The sequence below is a fragment of the Magnolia sinica genome, chromosome 10 (genome assembly GCF_029962835.1).
Source record: "Magnolia sinica isolate HGM2019 chromosome 10, MsV1, whole genome shotgun sequence".
Lineage (NCBI taxonomy): Eukaryota > Viridiplantae > Streptophyta > Magnoliopsida > Magnoliales > Magnoliaceae > Magnolia > Magnolia sinica.
In genome coordinates this window covers 21,833,598-21,848,861 of record NC_080582.1, presented here as the reverse complement: position 1 = coordinate 21,848,861, position 15,264 = coordinate 21,833,598, and the positions used below count along the sequence as shown (strand labels likewise).

General features: G+C 39.2%; 1 non-coding gene across 1 annotated transcript; it reads left to right on the top strand.

The window, feature by feature from the left end:
• The first annotated feature begins 14,353 nt into the window (after positions 1-14,353).
• On the top strand, positions 14,354-14,460 carry LOC131217915 (small nucleolar RNA R71). Its single transcript, XR_009157500.1, has one exon. It is a non-coding gene; the product is annotated as a small nucleolar RNA R71 (small nucleolar RNA).
• Positions 14,461-15,264: the final 804 nt, after the last annotated feature.

Here is a 15,264-nt window from a genome sequence, read left to right as displayed (position 1 = left end):
CAAGTCTATTGGCATCTTTTTATATATTTTCTCTTTGGAATTCTTGTATCACAATCTCTTTTTATAGATCAAGTCTATTGGCATCTTTTTATATATCTTTTTAAAGGTTATGTGTTAGGAATATTATATTGGTCAACAAAAAACAGTAAGCATGGATGCATGGCTTGGGTAACCATTCCTTTTTTTTCTTTTTTTCTTTTTAATTTGTTTGTTTAGAAAGTTGTAGGAGGTTCTTCCCCCAGTCCTGGATTCTACTTCTGAACCACCGACTCTTTTTTATGGAACCACGAGGTCGAATAATAATTATGGTATTCTTGATTTTTCTTTTCCATTAACAATTCAACCAAAGCAGAGAAGAACCATATTATATCCCCTTTAAGAAATGATATAAAGGAAATCCTAGTCATTTACCTTGTTATTAATGCAATATTCCTAATTTAGTTGTAGATCGTTATCTAATGCAGATCTTGTGATATTCTGAATATGCATTGTTGCTTAAAATCTAACCAAAATCATAGTGTTGTTGGAAAAGTAAAGTTAATATCTTCTTGCTCTGATCAGTGCTAATACATCTGAGCTCTAATTCTTATGCATATAAAGTTAATATCTTATGCATCATATACTTATTTATGAAAAAGATGTTTACCACCTTCCCAGGTAATTGTAAAGAACCCAATGTTTACAACTTGGGCATGTTTACTCAGTTCTTGTCTGAATTAGTCAGTTTTAGCCAGATCGTAGTGCCAAAGATTAACTATTTCAAGACTTCTAGAAAGAACCCAAGCCAATCAATGTGACCACTTTTTCCATTGATGACAATCTAATGGTTACCTCCGCAGTTTTGTTTCCAGAATGCAGCAAAGTTTGAAAATTGAAAGCACAAGTTTTGGTTTCAACTTTATGTTGTTTCTCGTTAGTTTGGGTGAGTAGTGGTTTTAATTATTATAATTTCTTTTGGAATCCTCTTTGACATCCCCCTTTTTTTTTTATATATTTTTTTTTCTCTCTGACATCCCCTTGAAAACCAATTATGTTATCAAAATACTTAAGAGGATGACTCAGTCTTCTTTTCCATCACTCATTCTCCATAAACTTAACTCTCTCCTCTGCAGGTAAGCACTCAGAACTAAATCAAGTTAAATATATGCACCTAAAGATTTAAGATTTAAATTCAAGTTCCTGGGCATTTCTTTTATAATTTATTAGTAATGGTTTTTACACAAAGTTTCATGACTTGCTTGAGTTGCAAAGTAGAACTTGGAATCAACACAGTTTTTCAGTTTTATTTGAATCTTTAAGCACTGAACAAAACCACCTTAAAATTTCAAACATGGTAGGAAATGAATGTGTTCCTACCATAAGAACTAAAGCAGGGCCAAAAATAAATGAAACCAATATCTCTTATGTATACTAGGAACTTGCAGATGGATTTGCAAGCTTAAGACCATGCCCATTGGATTAGCCAAAAGAAGTTCAACTTTTCCATTTTGTCTATAGGTTTGGTGTGATTTAATGAGCTATTTCAAGGACACTAATAAACTTTGGAATACCATATATTAGATCTTCTTAAAGTGATTGAGAGGGCATATAAAAAGCTTGCCCTTGATGCTTCGCTTACTATGCTTTACCTGGTGAAGTCAGAGAGAGTTTCTCTGAACCCAGTGAAGTCAAGGCTATGTGAGGTTCAGAGTTCAGGGAAGGACAAATCCAGAATTGGATATATCAAACTAACGTCATTTGGGTATCCACTCAGAGAATTCAAGCTCTCCTTTGAGTATCATTTGGTTCAGAAGTAAATATATTGGTAGTCAAAACGTGGTTTGCTTTGTTTATAGATTTCTATATCTGTTACAAGTAGAGGCGTGGCAAAGGGAAAATGTTAAAGCTAACTTCATTCATTTATAATTTCTAGGTTGTAACAAAGTCCATTATCAATTAACTACATTTTAGTTTTCATTTTACCTATTACAACTTGTATTACCATCTGCATACTCAGGATAGGGTGGATTTGAATGAGATTTAGATGCGCCAATTTCATGTAATATGTTTTGAAAGAGAATTTTCTTATAGGAGCTGTCAAGGTAGCTATTGAAACTTTAAGAAGTAATAATGTCAATGCCTTTGTGTTGGACCTTCAAAATAACAGGTAATTCACTTTTTAATGTGCATCCACGTTTGCATTCACCCTTTAAGTGTGCTTCTGATATACTGAAATTTGGTGTTGCAGTGGATCTTTCCCAGAAGGAATTGAGATTGCCAAGAACTGGTAACCTTCTTCACAGAATCAACAGAACACCACAATGCATCTGTTGTATGCATTTACTTTACTTTTTTTTTTCCTTCTGTATTTTGTTATATACCATGTGGTCTTCTATATCATGGTCAATGAAATGTTTTTTGTTATATACCATGGTCTTCTATGCTCATGATTCATTTAGGTGCACTTATGGAATTTTGGTCTTGAAGGATGTAAGCTGGCTGATCTTCGGTTGGTTATTAATCATTCAACAGAAATGCCATTGTGGCTAGTGCAGGGATGGCCTAGATTGCACATGCTTGCTTTCGCTTCTCTTCTTTTAATGTGTGTAGCCCACATTGACCTCCATAAGGTGGGTTTGACCATGTAGATGTTCTTTTTTTGGTTGGGGGCATTAAAACTAGAATTTTGGTTCTAGAGTATTCTAACCCAAGTAGGATTGATCAATTGTCCAAGCCAATATTAGTCAGTGCCAACACAAGTTTTGTTGTAGCTTATACACGTGTACTTTCTATGATTAAGGAGTAATTGGAGTTAAATGCATTTTTAGCTTCTTTTTTTAAATGTAGAAGGGCACATGTTTTCCCATATATATGTTGGTTTGGCATAATGTATTAATTTGGTGTGCTTTGGAATCTTACACTTTTTCTATGATTAAGGAGTAATTGGAGTTAAATGCATTTTTAGCTTATTCTTTTTTTAAAAGCTAAAGAGTTGAACGTTTAACAAAGGTATTGCTAGGCTACTAATCCATTGTTATTGTAATACACTGATTATACTCCAAAACAATCTAATTGTTGACTACAACACTAAAATCACATCAATAGAATGATCCAATTGTCCAAATATTGGCCATATAAAAGGTTTGGATTCCAATGCATTCTAATTACAAGTTACCACATATAATTGTTAATTCAGTATAAATGTGATTTGGATTCCAATGCCTTCTAAATACAAGCTTCTAAATGACCTTTGGATGTGAATTTGAAATGTGAATTACAGGGATCAGTCTCGTTAGCATCATAGCAAGAAAACCTCTTCTTTGAATACACCAAATTTGAGGTGAGCACATTCTCCATGTTCCATACCTTGGAGGAGAATCAATAAAATTCAGCTACATCTCAAGAAGCTTAATGTCAAATCCATTTTTAAGACCCTCCTGAAATGAAAATATTATGACTTGTTTTTAACTGCTAATGTATGCTACTTCTTCATGAATATAAAATTACAGATAGGTCCTCTTTAAGTTGGATTGGGCTGACCCTCTGGTTGGAATTGGTCAGGTCAAGTACGGTTACCTCATTTGGCAATTCTGCTTCTATCCGTGTGCTTCTCTGTTGGAATGTAACTCTTTAGAGACGGTAAGCTTGTTTTTCTCTTTCTCATTTTTTTCTTTTTTTCTTTCTATAACTTTTTGGTCCATGCAAACTTCATTTTTTAGTGATCTTGTATGGTCTGGTTTGACCAAACCAATGAAGTTGCTGATCCATTGACTGGTCCTGCTTTAAAGACACTTATTTTTTTTAATGCATGTCTACCATATATCTTGGTTGTTGTCTTGTTAGAAAAATAAAGGTACGGTTGTTCAGGAAAAAATAATTGTGAATTTTGAAGTCTTGATGGTTTTATTTTTATTTTTATGAATATATGTGTGTGTTACAAAACTTCTGGGGAAGTTTCTTAATATGTGGGTCGTTAAACCTTTTAAATGGCACATGAGACAACTTATTGTGGACCCAATCTGGTAATTCATTCATACAACTAGGAATAAGCAATTTTGCAAAAATCATGCCAATAGGATGATCCTAAGCTTGATGGTATTATAAGCTTCCAATCAATATCATGAATATGGTCAGTCAAGATTGAAGGGAGAAACAAAATGGATCCAATCATCATCTTGAAACTTCTAGTAGATAGATCCCACTTTGTATTTCTTATGATTCTATAGTAACACTTTGATTTGATGATTCTAACCATGTGATTTACAGCTAGAAACAATAGACAGTTTTAACGAATTGGCTCCATTCAAATAGTTAGGATAATCCGAGTGGCTTGATTCTTGCACCATGGCTTGCTCGTAGTTGTATGAATGATCAAATCAACAACAGGTCATCCCGTGTGCTGCTTAAAAGGTTTGGGAACGTTTGCATTGCTAATGTCCCCACCTTCATATAGTACAAAATGAGCACTGTGCTATGGACCTGTCATCTAAAACTTGGGGATGAATGTTCTATATTCATTGATGTAAGTGTTAGGTGTATATACAATCACATATGCGAAAGACCAAACAATTGTTGATAAGCTTTTGCATATACGTAACTTAGTACATGGTTATGACAAAACTACCCTTGTATATAGTATGTATCATGCAACACTGGAATCAGTAGAATGGGTTATGCTCTTAGCAGGTGCAGGAGTCAAGGGAGATTGGGCTAATCATGAATAGATTGGAATATGCTCAAGGGCATGTGATAGTATGCATGCCACTTACTAAATGATCATAACATTGATAACCCTTATGTCTGATCCTATACCCCAGAAAGACACAAGGTGGATTGAACAAAAAAGCTTAGTCCATGCTCTTAGAGAAGTTAGTTGCAGGATCCTTCTAACTAGGTGTGACTCCCACTTCAAATCGCCTCTATGGAATCTCACTCCCGTCTGCTCCCTACTTAATTATAATTGTTTACATTTTGAAAGAATGCTTCCCCACACCTTGATGCAGGACAATTAACCACTTGCTCTAAAAGCTCGAACTATTAGAGTATGACGAATTAATCCCTTTATCTTATAGCCCAGGTTCCATATCGTATGGGTTAAGACCTCGGATGAACCCCCTTCGTGGGCCCTAAATCACATGGGCCGCCCACCCCAAGTGTGTCCCCGCATCCCACGAGCTACCCCACTCGAGCCTGGTGTGAAATGCGCATTAATCACCCCCGGTGAGGAGTCTCGAACATGAGACCTCTTCCGTGGGCCGCACCCACCTTGAGTGTGCCCCTACATCCCATAAGCGACCCCACTTAAGCCCAGTGTGAAAATGCCCCTGCATTAATCACCCCCAGTGAGGAGTCTCGAACACGAGACCTCCCGCTCTGATACTAATTTGATGCAGGACAATTAACCACTTTCTCTAAAAGCTCGAACTATTAGAGTATGGCGAATTAATCCATTTATCTCATAGCCCAGGCCCCACATCGTATGGGTTAGGACCTCAGCCGAACCCCTTTCATGGGCCCCAAATCACATGGGCCGCCCACCCTAAGTGTGTCCCCGCATCCCACGGGCTACCCCACTTGAGCCTGGTTTGAAATGCGCATTAATCACCCCCGGTGAGGAGTCTCGAACACGAGACCTCCTCCGTGGGCCGCACCCACCCCGAGTGTGCCCCTACATCGCACAAGCGACTCCACTTAAGCCCGGTGTGAAAATGCCCCTGCATTACACCTGTACCTGAGTTTATAGATGCTTCGATTCATGCTTTGTGGCTTTGTGCAACTATAAGAACGACAAAGCAGGTGCACCAAAACATGCAAAGCTCATAGTATAGTTGCATGAAGTTCAAGCCGCAGCGGCAAGAAGTTTGGGTGCTGGAGTGGGAAAGCACTTGTTTAAAAAATTTAGTAAGGATAAATAGTTGGGAAGCGAGAACAAGAGCGCAGACCGAAATTATGGATGATACAGGGTTCATGATTCCCTGGTGAATGCCAATAAAAGATTGGCCTGTTAACCACCTAAAGTGTCAAATATTCTTCCACCTTGTCTGCTAAATCCAATGTTTATTGTAATGGAATGGGATAAAAGATTGGCCTAAACCACCTAAAGACCTTCAAATTCATATGCAGCCCACCTGATTATTGGACTTAATTTTTTGGGCTCACTTTATCTTCATGGTGGAATGAACCTGTTGTATGGGTTGAATGTGATGAACACACCATGAGAGCCTAAAAATGCTTTACCTTAACACTTTTTATGGGAAAATCAAAAGAAAAAAAAGAAGGTATTTTAGTCAATTGATTCCCCTAAAAGCATATTCTAGTGCTTTGCTGTTCACTCCCCAAGTATAGGGTTGTGATGTAGTAATAAACTCGGTGAGACCGAGGTCGAATCCCAAGGGACTGATACCTGTACGTTATCTAAAACTAAGTAGAATGAGAACTAAATTAAGATGAAATCTAAATCGAATGATTTTTGAGGAATAATAGTGAAATACTAATCTAAAACTTAAGGAATTCAGAGGAAGGAAACTAGGGATTCAGAGGATCCACTTGTAGAGATCAGGGAGATCTTATGCCTGCATTAAGAATCATTCAAATTAAGCTGAACTTACTTGATCTAGTTTACACGAGATAAAAGGTATATGAATTAAAATGGATTCCATCACCAAACCACGCCCAGGAGACAAAGCAAACAACAGAATTAAACTAATTACCAACCAATCAATAAAGCATGAAGGTTAGGAAGGGTACCGTCATCCGACCATACCCATGGAACGATGGTGAACAACGGGGCTTCCTGACGTCATAAACATCAAAAGAAGGAAGAAATGCTCAAAGCCATCGCAGATCTATTGTAATTTCAGTCACAACAAACCATTAAAAAAACTGAAAGTATTCCTTTTAATTGAACTAAAACCAACATCAGTCAGTCTAAACAAGAGGCACAAGCAAAGCTCTCCCATCAGACTACAAGCTTCACCTCTTAGCCCTAGCTAAGAGGTTTAGCCAGTCATGGACATAGTGAAATCAAAACCCTTAAAAGCAGCAAAAGAAGAAAGAAACTAAAGAAGAAAAGGAGAAGGAAGACTCCTCTCGTGCCGGCCGTTTTAAGCTTTCTCGCTCTTCCCACGTCAAAAGATGTTTCCCAACTTGGATCCCCCCTCCTCTTATAATAGGTGTAGGTCAGCTGGAGTGGAGAAACTTCATGCGAAAGTTTTCTTTACGCAGCCCAGCAGCGTGCGCAAGAACCATGCGAAATACTCATGTTTTGGAGAAGAATTTCGGTGCAAAATCAATTCATCTATTGATTCTAACATCTTGGCTAGGGTTATGGCCACCTGTTGTAACATGTGTACGGTCCCAATCATGGATCCGACGGTGATCAAAAGAACACAGGGGCCCACGGCGTCTGGATTTCACGGACTGCGAAACAGAGCCAGCGCTTCTTGCGTTGGCTGTCGGTGGGACCCACTTATCGGCTTCGAATGATAAATCCACTCCGTTCTTTGGATTCCTGACAAAAAACTGGTCAGGAAGGGTGGGTTTTCTTCTAATTTTGCATGGCCCATTGTACCAGATCCATTCACTGTCCATATTTCTTTTGGACGATCAAAAATGGATCTCCGGGACCTTTTGAAAATTTACCACCTAGGCATGAGTGATATACCCTTGTGATTCTCATGTACGGTCCAGATCTATCTTTTGAACGATGTATGGGCCCCACAACTCAAAACCGGACGGACGCTGTCCGTCCGCTGGACGTTTTACAGAGAGACTGGTCAGCACCCGTTTTGACCGGGCGGCTAGCCTGGTGCGTTGCGGGAGTGCACCGCCTATGCATTTCCACATGTATACGTGGGGTCCACTATGATGAATATGAAAAATCCACCCCGTCCATCTCTTTCCTCATGTGATTTAAGGGGTTGAGACCAAAATTGAAGCATATCCAGATATCAGGTGGGCCCCAGATCAGATATTTATAGGCTGATCTGTCCATTGGGCCATTTCCACAAGGATCCATGAGCTGAAATTTTACGTGTACAGTTCATTTATGGTCCTCAGGCTATGTATAAAGTTTGGAGCCGATCAGATGGTGGAAACCCTGTGATCTTGCATTATGGACGTCTTTCAGGCCTGTTTAAAGTGAGTGGCTAGAATTTCTCTGATCTCCGGCATGTAAATCCTCTATCTTGGACCCATGGAGTCCCGTCCAATGCCTTAGTGATGCTTGAGCGTTAAATCCATGCCTTTAGCATCCTTTTCAATCCATGCTCGTCAATACACTCTGCATCACAAACACGATTAAATCGGGCCATTGAACGATATCATGCTTGTAAATCCAGGCAATAATTGGCTCTGATATGCAATATTTGACCCTCAACACAACCCCCAACTAGCATTTTACTAGTCCCAAGCAAAGTATCCTCGAAATAAATCTCAATGTACAATGTCCAAAACTCTTTAGGAAAAGCGATTCAGATACAAGAAATCTAAGATTCATGAATGGTGGGCATTATTTTCTCCTGAACTCAAGCCCACAGTAATTTCACATTTAACTTAAAGTAGTAATCCATCAATTAGAAAAAATTCTAAACATTAGGATCCCTGAATATATAGTTTAGTCTCGACTTATCAACATTAAGATTCAATTCATTATTTCATGATATCATTAGTAACCACAAGAACATTCAGGACACCCAAAACTTAAACTAAAACGTGCCTCATAAATCATTCTTTTTCTTTCTATTAGCCTTTGATTTTTCTATTAAAAGGAGCACCAGGGAGGGGAATCAAATCCTCACCTATAGGGAGCAAACCTATAGTGAAGACTGTACACCCAACTTTTTTCACATATCATCCATGGGGGATTGAATCTACACCTATAGGGTGCAAACCTATGGTGTAGACCATTCGCCCAATCCTTTCAATTTCTCGGGTTGGTTCCTTTCAAGCTTAGTGATCACCAAGTTAATCCTTTAATATCGAACTGAACCCTTAATGTGCATGCGAAATGTGTTTTGTGGAATTATGATTCAATCAATATTTACAACTTCTAATTCTGGATTAACAATTTAAACTTGACTGTGAAATCAATAGATAACTGAATCTAAGAGTCATAAATTACCAACATCACATATCTTGTAATTCTAAGTCAAAGATGATAATCAAAATCACTTCGAATTCACAAAAAGACTCCAGAAAAATTAAAAAATTTCACAAATTTTTGCTCTAGACCAAGAAAATACTGATTAACCTGATCTCCCACCCCCAACTTAAAATCTACATTGTCCTCAAGGTAAAAGAAATAAGCATGCAATGCACATGGGACAACGAAAGTAAAGGAAAAGTGATGGAAAGATGGTACCTGAATGAAGAAATCACGAGACTTTCCAAAGATATCTAGGTAAGGGCGGGTTAGCACAAGAGAGAAACCAATAGAAGTAAAATAAAAATAACAAAAATAAAATCCTACCTACACCACTTTCGCAGGTACTCTCGATTGCATTTAGCATATGCAACAAGCCTTTAAACCCCTAGGTTGTCCCTAGTGGACGAGTTGTAGTCTCGTGAGGGTTTGCAGCAATGTTACCCACAAACATTTGAACTAACTAAAATAAAATAAAATAAAATAAAATAAAAGGCTGGGTTGCCTCCCAGGAGCGCTAAGTTTACCGTCTATCCTAAAATAGCATAAAGGAAACTATCCTAGTCCTATGAAAACAGGAAACCTACCTATACCTCCATCAGACTAGGAGATAAATCCTGGTAAACAGGATCAGTTAGAGGTATGGACATGTCCTCTGAATCAAATTTCTCGACAAATGGCTTTAAGCGATGTCCATTTACTTTAAACTCCTTGCCATTGTCAGGATCTCTTATCTCAACGGCCCCATGAGGATTCGCAGTAACCACATTGTAAGGGCCAGTCCAACGAGATCGAAGCTTACCTGGAAAGAGATGTAATCGAGAATTATATAAAAGGACTTTCTGACCAGGTATGAATGATTTTTGTAGAATACGTTGGTTATGAAACGCCTTCATTCTGTCTTTGTAAATTCTCGAGTTCTCGTACGCATCGTTCCGGATTTCTTCAAGCTCATTTAATTGAAGTTTATGTAGCGAGCCAGCATTGTCCAGATTGAAATTCAGATTTTTGATCGCCCAGTACGTTTTATGTTCCAACTCCACAGGCAAGTGACAAGCTTTCCCATGGACAAGTCTAAAGGGAGACGTTCCAATAGTGGTGTTAAAAGCAGTACGGTATGCCCATAAGGTATCGGTCAATCGGATTGACCAATCCTTATGATCAGGGTTAACCGTTTTCTCTAGGATATGTTTGATCTCCCTATTGGAAATCTCAACTTGTCCACTTGTTTGTGGATGGTATGGGGTGCTCACCTTATGAGAGATACCGTATTTCTTCATTAAGCTCTCGAATGGTCTATTACAAAAGTGTGAGCCCTCATCACTAATGATAGCTCAAGGCATCCCGAACCACGAAAGGATGTTCTCTTTTAAGAATTTAATGACCGTATGATAGTCATTATTTCGGCACGGAATTGCTTCGACCCATTTAGTGACATAATCTACGGTGAGCAAAATATACAAATTTTCAAATGATTGAGATAATGCTCCCAATTTTTGACAATACTCACAAGCCTTGCAAAACTCATGAGTGTCCCTGAACATAGTGGGCCAATAAAAGTCACACTGTAAAATCTTGGCCGTGGTCTTTTTAGCAGAAAAGTGACCACCGCAGGCCTGTGAGTGACAGAAGGAGATGACACTCTGGTGCTCATCGTCTGGCACACATCTCCTCAAGATTTGGTCTGGGCAATATTTAAATAAATATAGATCGTCCCAGAAAAAGTTGCGTACCTTGATAAAGAATTTCTTCTTATCTTGTGCAGTCCAATGCATAGGTATGGAACCTGTGGTAAGATAATTGGCAATATCAGCGAACCAAGGAGAATAAGAGACTCTGAACAGTTGTTCATCAGGGAATATGTCATTGATATGGGTCACCTCAAGGGAATCAGAGGTATTAAGGCGAGACAGATGATTGGCCACTACGTTCTCTACTCCCTTTTTATCTTTAATTTCCAAATTAAATTCTTGGAGTAGAAGGATCCATCGTATCAGGCGGGGCTTAGAATCATTCTTAGAAAGAAGATACTTAAGTTTCGCGTGATCTGTGTAGATAATGATCTTGGATCCGATCAAGTAGGACCTAAATTTATCGAAAGCGAACACTACGGCTAGGAGTTCCTTTTCCGTAGTCGAGTAGTTCACTTGGGCAGAATTTAAAGTTCTACTTGCGTAGTGAATGACGTAGGGTCTCTTATCTTTTCTCTGGCCTAGAATCGCTCCAAGAGCATAATCAAAAGCGTTGCACATAAGCTCAAAAGGAAGGCTCCAATCGGGTGGTTGCATGATAGGTGCAGTGGTTAACATGCCCTTAAGCTTGGTGAAAGCTTCCTGGCATTGCTCAGTCCACTCATATGGTGCATCCTTTTGCAGAAGATTACATAGGAGACAAGAGAGGAGACTAAAGTCCTTTATGAATCGTCTATAAAACCCTACGTGTCCTAAGAAGGATCGCACATCTCTGATGTTCTTGGGTGAAGGTAGGTTAGAGATAAGATCGATTTTTACCTTATCCACCTCGATTCCTTTGGACGAGATAAAATGTCCAAGGACAATTCCCTTATGAACCATGAAATGACACTTCTCCCAATTAAGGACCAAGTTCTTCTCTTCACATCTTTTCAGCACACATTTAAGACTCTCTAAGCACTCGCTGAAAGATGAACCGAAAATAGAGAAATTGTCCATGAAGACCTCTAGATATTTCCCCACTATGTCAGAAAAGATACTCATCATACATCGCTGAAAAGTGGCAGGGGCATTACATAATCCGAATGGCATCCTTCTGTAGGCAAAGGTGCCGTAGGGACATGTAAATGTAGTCTTTTTCTGGTCCTCAGGGGCGATTTCAATCTAATTGTAACCGGAATACCCGTCAAGGAAACAGTAATAGGAATGACCAGCTAGCCTTTCCAAGATTTGATCAATGAAGGGCAAAGGAAAGTGGTCCTTCCTCGTGACGATATTCAGCTTCTTGTAGTCAATGCACATTCTCCAACCAGTAGTAACTCTAGTTGGCACGAGTTCATTATTAGCATTGGCTACGATAGTGATCCCGGACTTCTTAGGAACCACCTGAGTTGGACTCACCCATTGACTATCGGATATGGGGTATATGATACCCAAATCTAATAGTTTAAGAACCTCGGCCTTAACCACTTCCCTTATGTTTGGATTTAGTCTACGTAGTGATTGCCGAGCGGTCTTAGCATTATCCTCAAGATAAATGCGGTGAGTACAAATCAAGGGGTTGATTCCCTTGAGGTCCGCTATCGTCCATCCAAGGGCTCCCTTATGCTCAGTGAGAGTAGATATGAGCATACTCTCCTATTCTTTCTCCAAGTAGGCAGAGATCACCACCGGGTATGTCTCATCTTGACCTAAATAGACATATTTCAAATCAGAGGGCAAGGGTTTTAGGTCAAGCTTTGGTGGCTTGAGGTTAGACGGTAGAGGCACTACATCAGTTTGGGGCAACTCTTCAAATTGTGGCCTCCACCGGTTAACTTCAACTACCGATGCAGTATTAAGCAAGGCACACGTCTCTCTAATCATGTCATCATCAAAATCATGGGAGTGGACCAGGCACGTCTTTAGAGGGTTAGAGGATAAGGTCAGAGGTGTCGTATCTTCCACTAAAGAGTCAATCATGTTAATGTCGTAGAAATCGTCATCATCCTTTAAGTTTCTGCCGTTATTGAAAAAGATGTTTGACTCCAATGTCATATTCCCAAAAGATATAGTTATGACACCATTCCTGTAATTGATAATTGCATTTAAAGTGGCAAGGAATGGGCGACCAAGAATGACGGGGATCTGAGTGCTTATGTTATTGATGGGTTCGGTGTCTAGGATGATAAAATCTACAGGGTAGTAAAATCTATCAACTTGGACCAACACATCCTCAATTATCCCTCTTGGTACATGAACAGTGCGATTAGCAAGTTGTAGTGTAGTTAGGGTGGGTTTTAATTCACCCAAACCTAACTGTTTGTATACCGAGTAGGGAATCAGATTGACGCTCGCTCCTAAGTCAAGAAGTGCATGATCAATTCGATGGTCCCTGATTACACATGATATGGTTGGGCTACTGGGATCTTTGAATTTTTGTGGCACGTCTTACTTTAGGATGACACTCACTTTCTCGGTCAAGAAGATCTTCTTTTGAATACTCTGCCATCGTTTGGTCGTGCATAAGTCTTTCAGGAATTTGGCATATGAAGGTATCTGTTTTACGACATCAAGTAGAGGAATGTTGACTTTCACTTGTTTCAACACCTCTAGGATATCTTGAGAGTTAGAGAGAGGTTTTGGTGCAACCAACCGTTGGGAAAATGGAGCAACTGGCTTTTTTAGAAGTTCCGGTTCTAATTTTTGTAGGGCTTCATTAGATCCATTATTGTTGTCCTCTTCTGGTTCTTGAGAATTTTTGGGCCTAACCGGAAGGGTTTTATCAATAATCTTCCCACTCCTAAGAGTGGTGATGGATTTAGCGTGCCCCATTTGATTTGAAGAGCTAGGATCACTTATCTCGTATTGCGGTTTAGGATTGGGGAGCGGTTGTGCAGGAAGCATCCCCTTTTCTATAACCGTCATACGTGAATCCATCTTTTGCATAAAGTCTCGCATTGTATGGGTCAACTCTTGCATGGAATTTTGAACCAGTTCTTCTTGAGGTTTCCCCTGATTTAGATTTTGATTGAAGAAACTTTGAGGGGTAGCAGTTTGTCCATTTCTCCAACTAAGGTTTGGATGATTTTTCCAACCAGGATTATACGTATTAGAGGTTGGTCCATTGAAAGGTCTTTGATAATTATTTACGGCATTGGATTGTTCATTCAACACTTCTCGAAAGGCGGGTATTGTAGGGCAATTTTCAGTTGTATGAATGTTGCAATCACAGATGCCGCAAACACTTTCATTAACCTTATCTTTCTTTCCTTCCATGGCCTCAACTTTCCTTATGAGTGTAGTCACTTTACACTTGAGATCATCCTCTTCTTTCAAGAGATACAATCCACCTTTCTCCTTTAATTGAGTTGGCTTAGACGTGGTGTTCGATTTTGGGTAATAATCCCATGATTGTGTTTTTTCAGCAAAACTATCGAGGTAATCCCATACCTCGTCGACATTTTTATTAATGAATTTTCCATTACACATTGTCTCGACCATTTGGCGCATGGAAGATGTCAGTCCATCATAGAAAAAATTTGTAATACACCACGTTTCAAAGCCGTGTTGTGGGCATGAACTGACCAAATCCTTGAACCTTTCCCAACATTGGTAAAATGTTTCATCCTCCTTTTAGGTGAAGTTCATGATTGCTTTTTTAAGGGTAATCGTTTTATGATGTGGAAAGAATTTCTTTATAAATTCCCTTTGTATATCATTCCATGTGCTAATGGATCTAGGACACAGTGAATGTAACCACGTCTTAGCCTTCTCTTGTAAGGAAAAAGGAAAGAGTCTCAGCCTGACTATGTCCTCAGACACATTTTGAAAATATAAAGTGGCTCTGATCTCATCAAACTCTTTCAAATGTAGATATGGTTCTTCAGATTCAAGCCCATGGAACTTAGGAAGGAGTTGGATAACCCCTGTCTTGATGTCCATATGTCCTGTATTTTCAGGAAAAATCATGCATGAGGGCGTACTCACCCCCGCTGGTTGTAAATAATCTCGTAAAGAACGTGGCGGGGGTGCTTGATACACCTCATTCTCATCCTGAATGTCCTCCACCCTAGGTTGGGGTAGAAGAGGTTGATTTTCAGCCATTACTTCAATTAACTCAGGGGATTTTGAGTGGTGTCTAATCCTGCGATGGATAGTCAAGTCCTCAACCAATCCTCCTTCAGTCAAGAGATGTCGAGTGTTGTCACGGGCCCACTTGGGCATGAAACACTCGCAGCCCTCAATCAAATTCGAAACCTATTCCTAAGAAAGAAAAAAGAAAATTTAGAAAAAAAGAGAGAGTTGGAAAGAAGTTACCAAATTGAAAGCCTTAAGTAACAACACCTGCAAAAGAAAACAAAACAAGTCAGTTTCTAACGAGAAGGTCTAGAATTAGAAAATCCTTAAAAAGGAAGATAGAAACAAACCAATTTCTAAAAGAAGAAATTCTTAAAAGAAAGTGAAAATTTC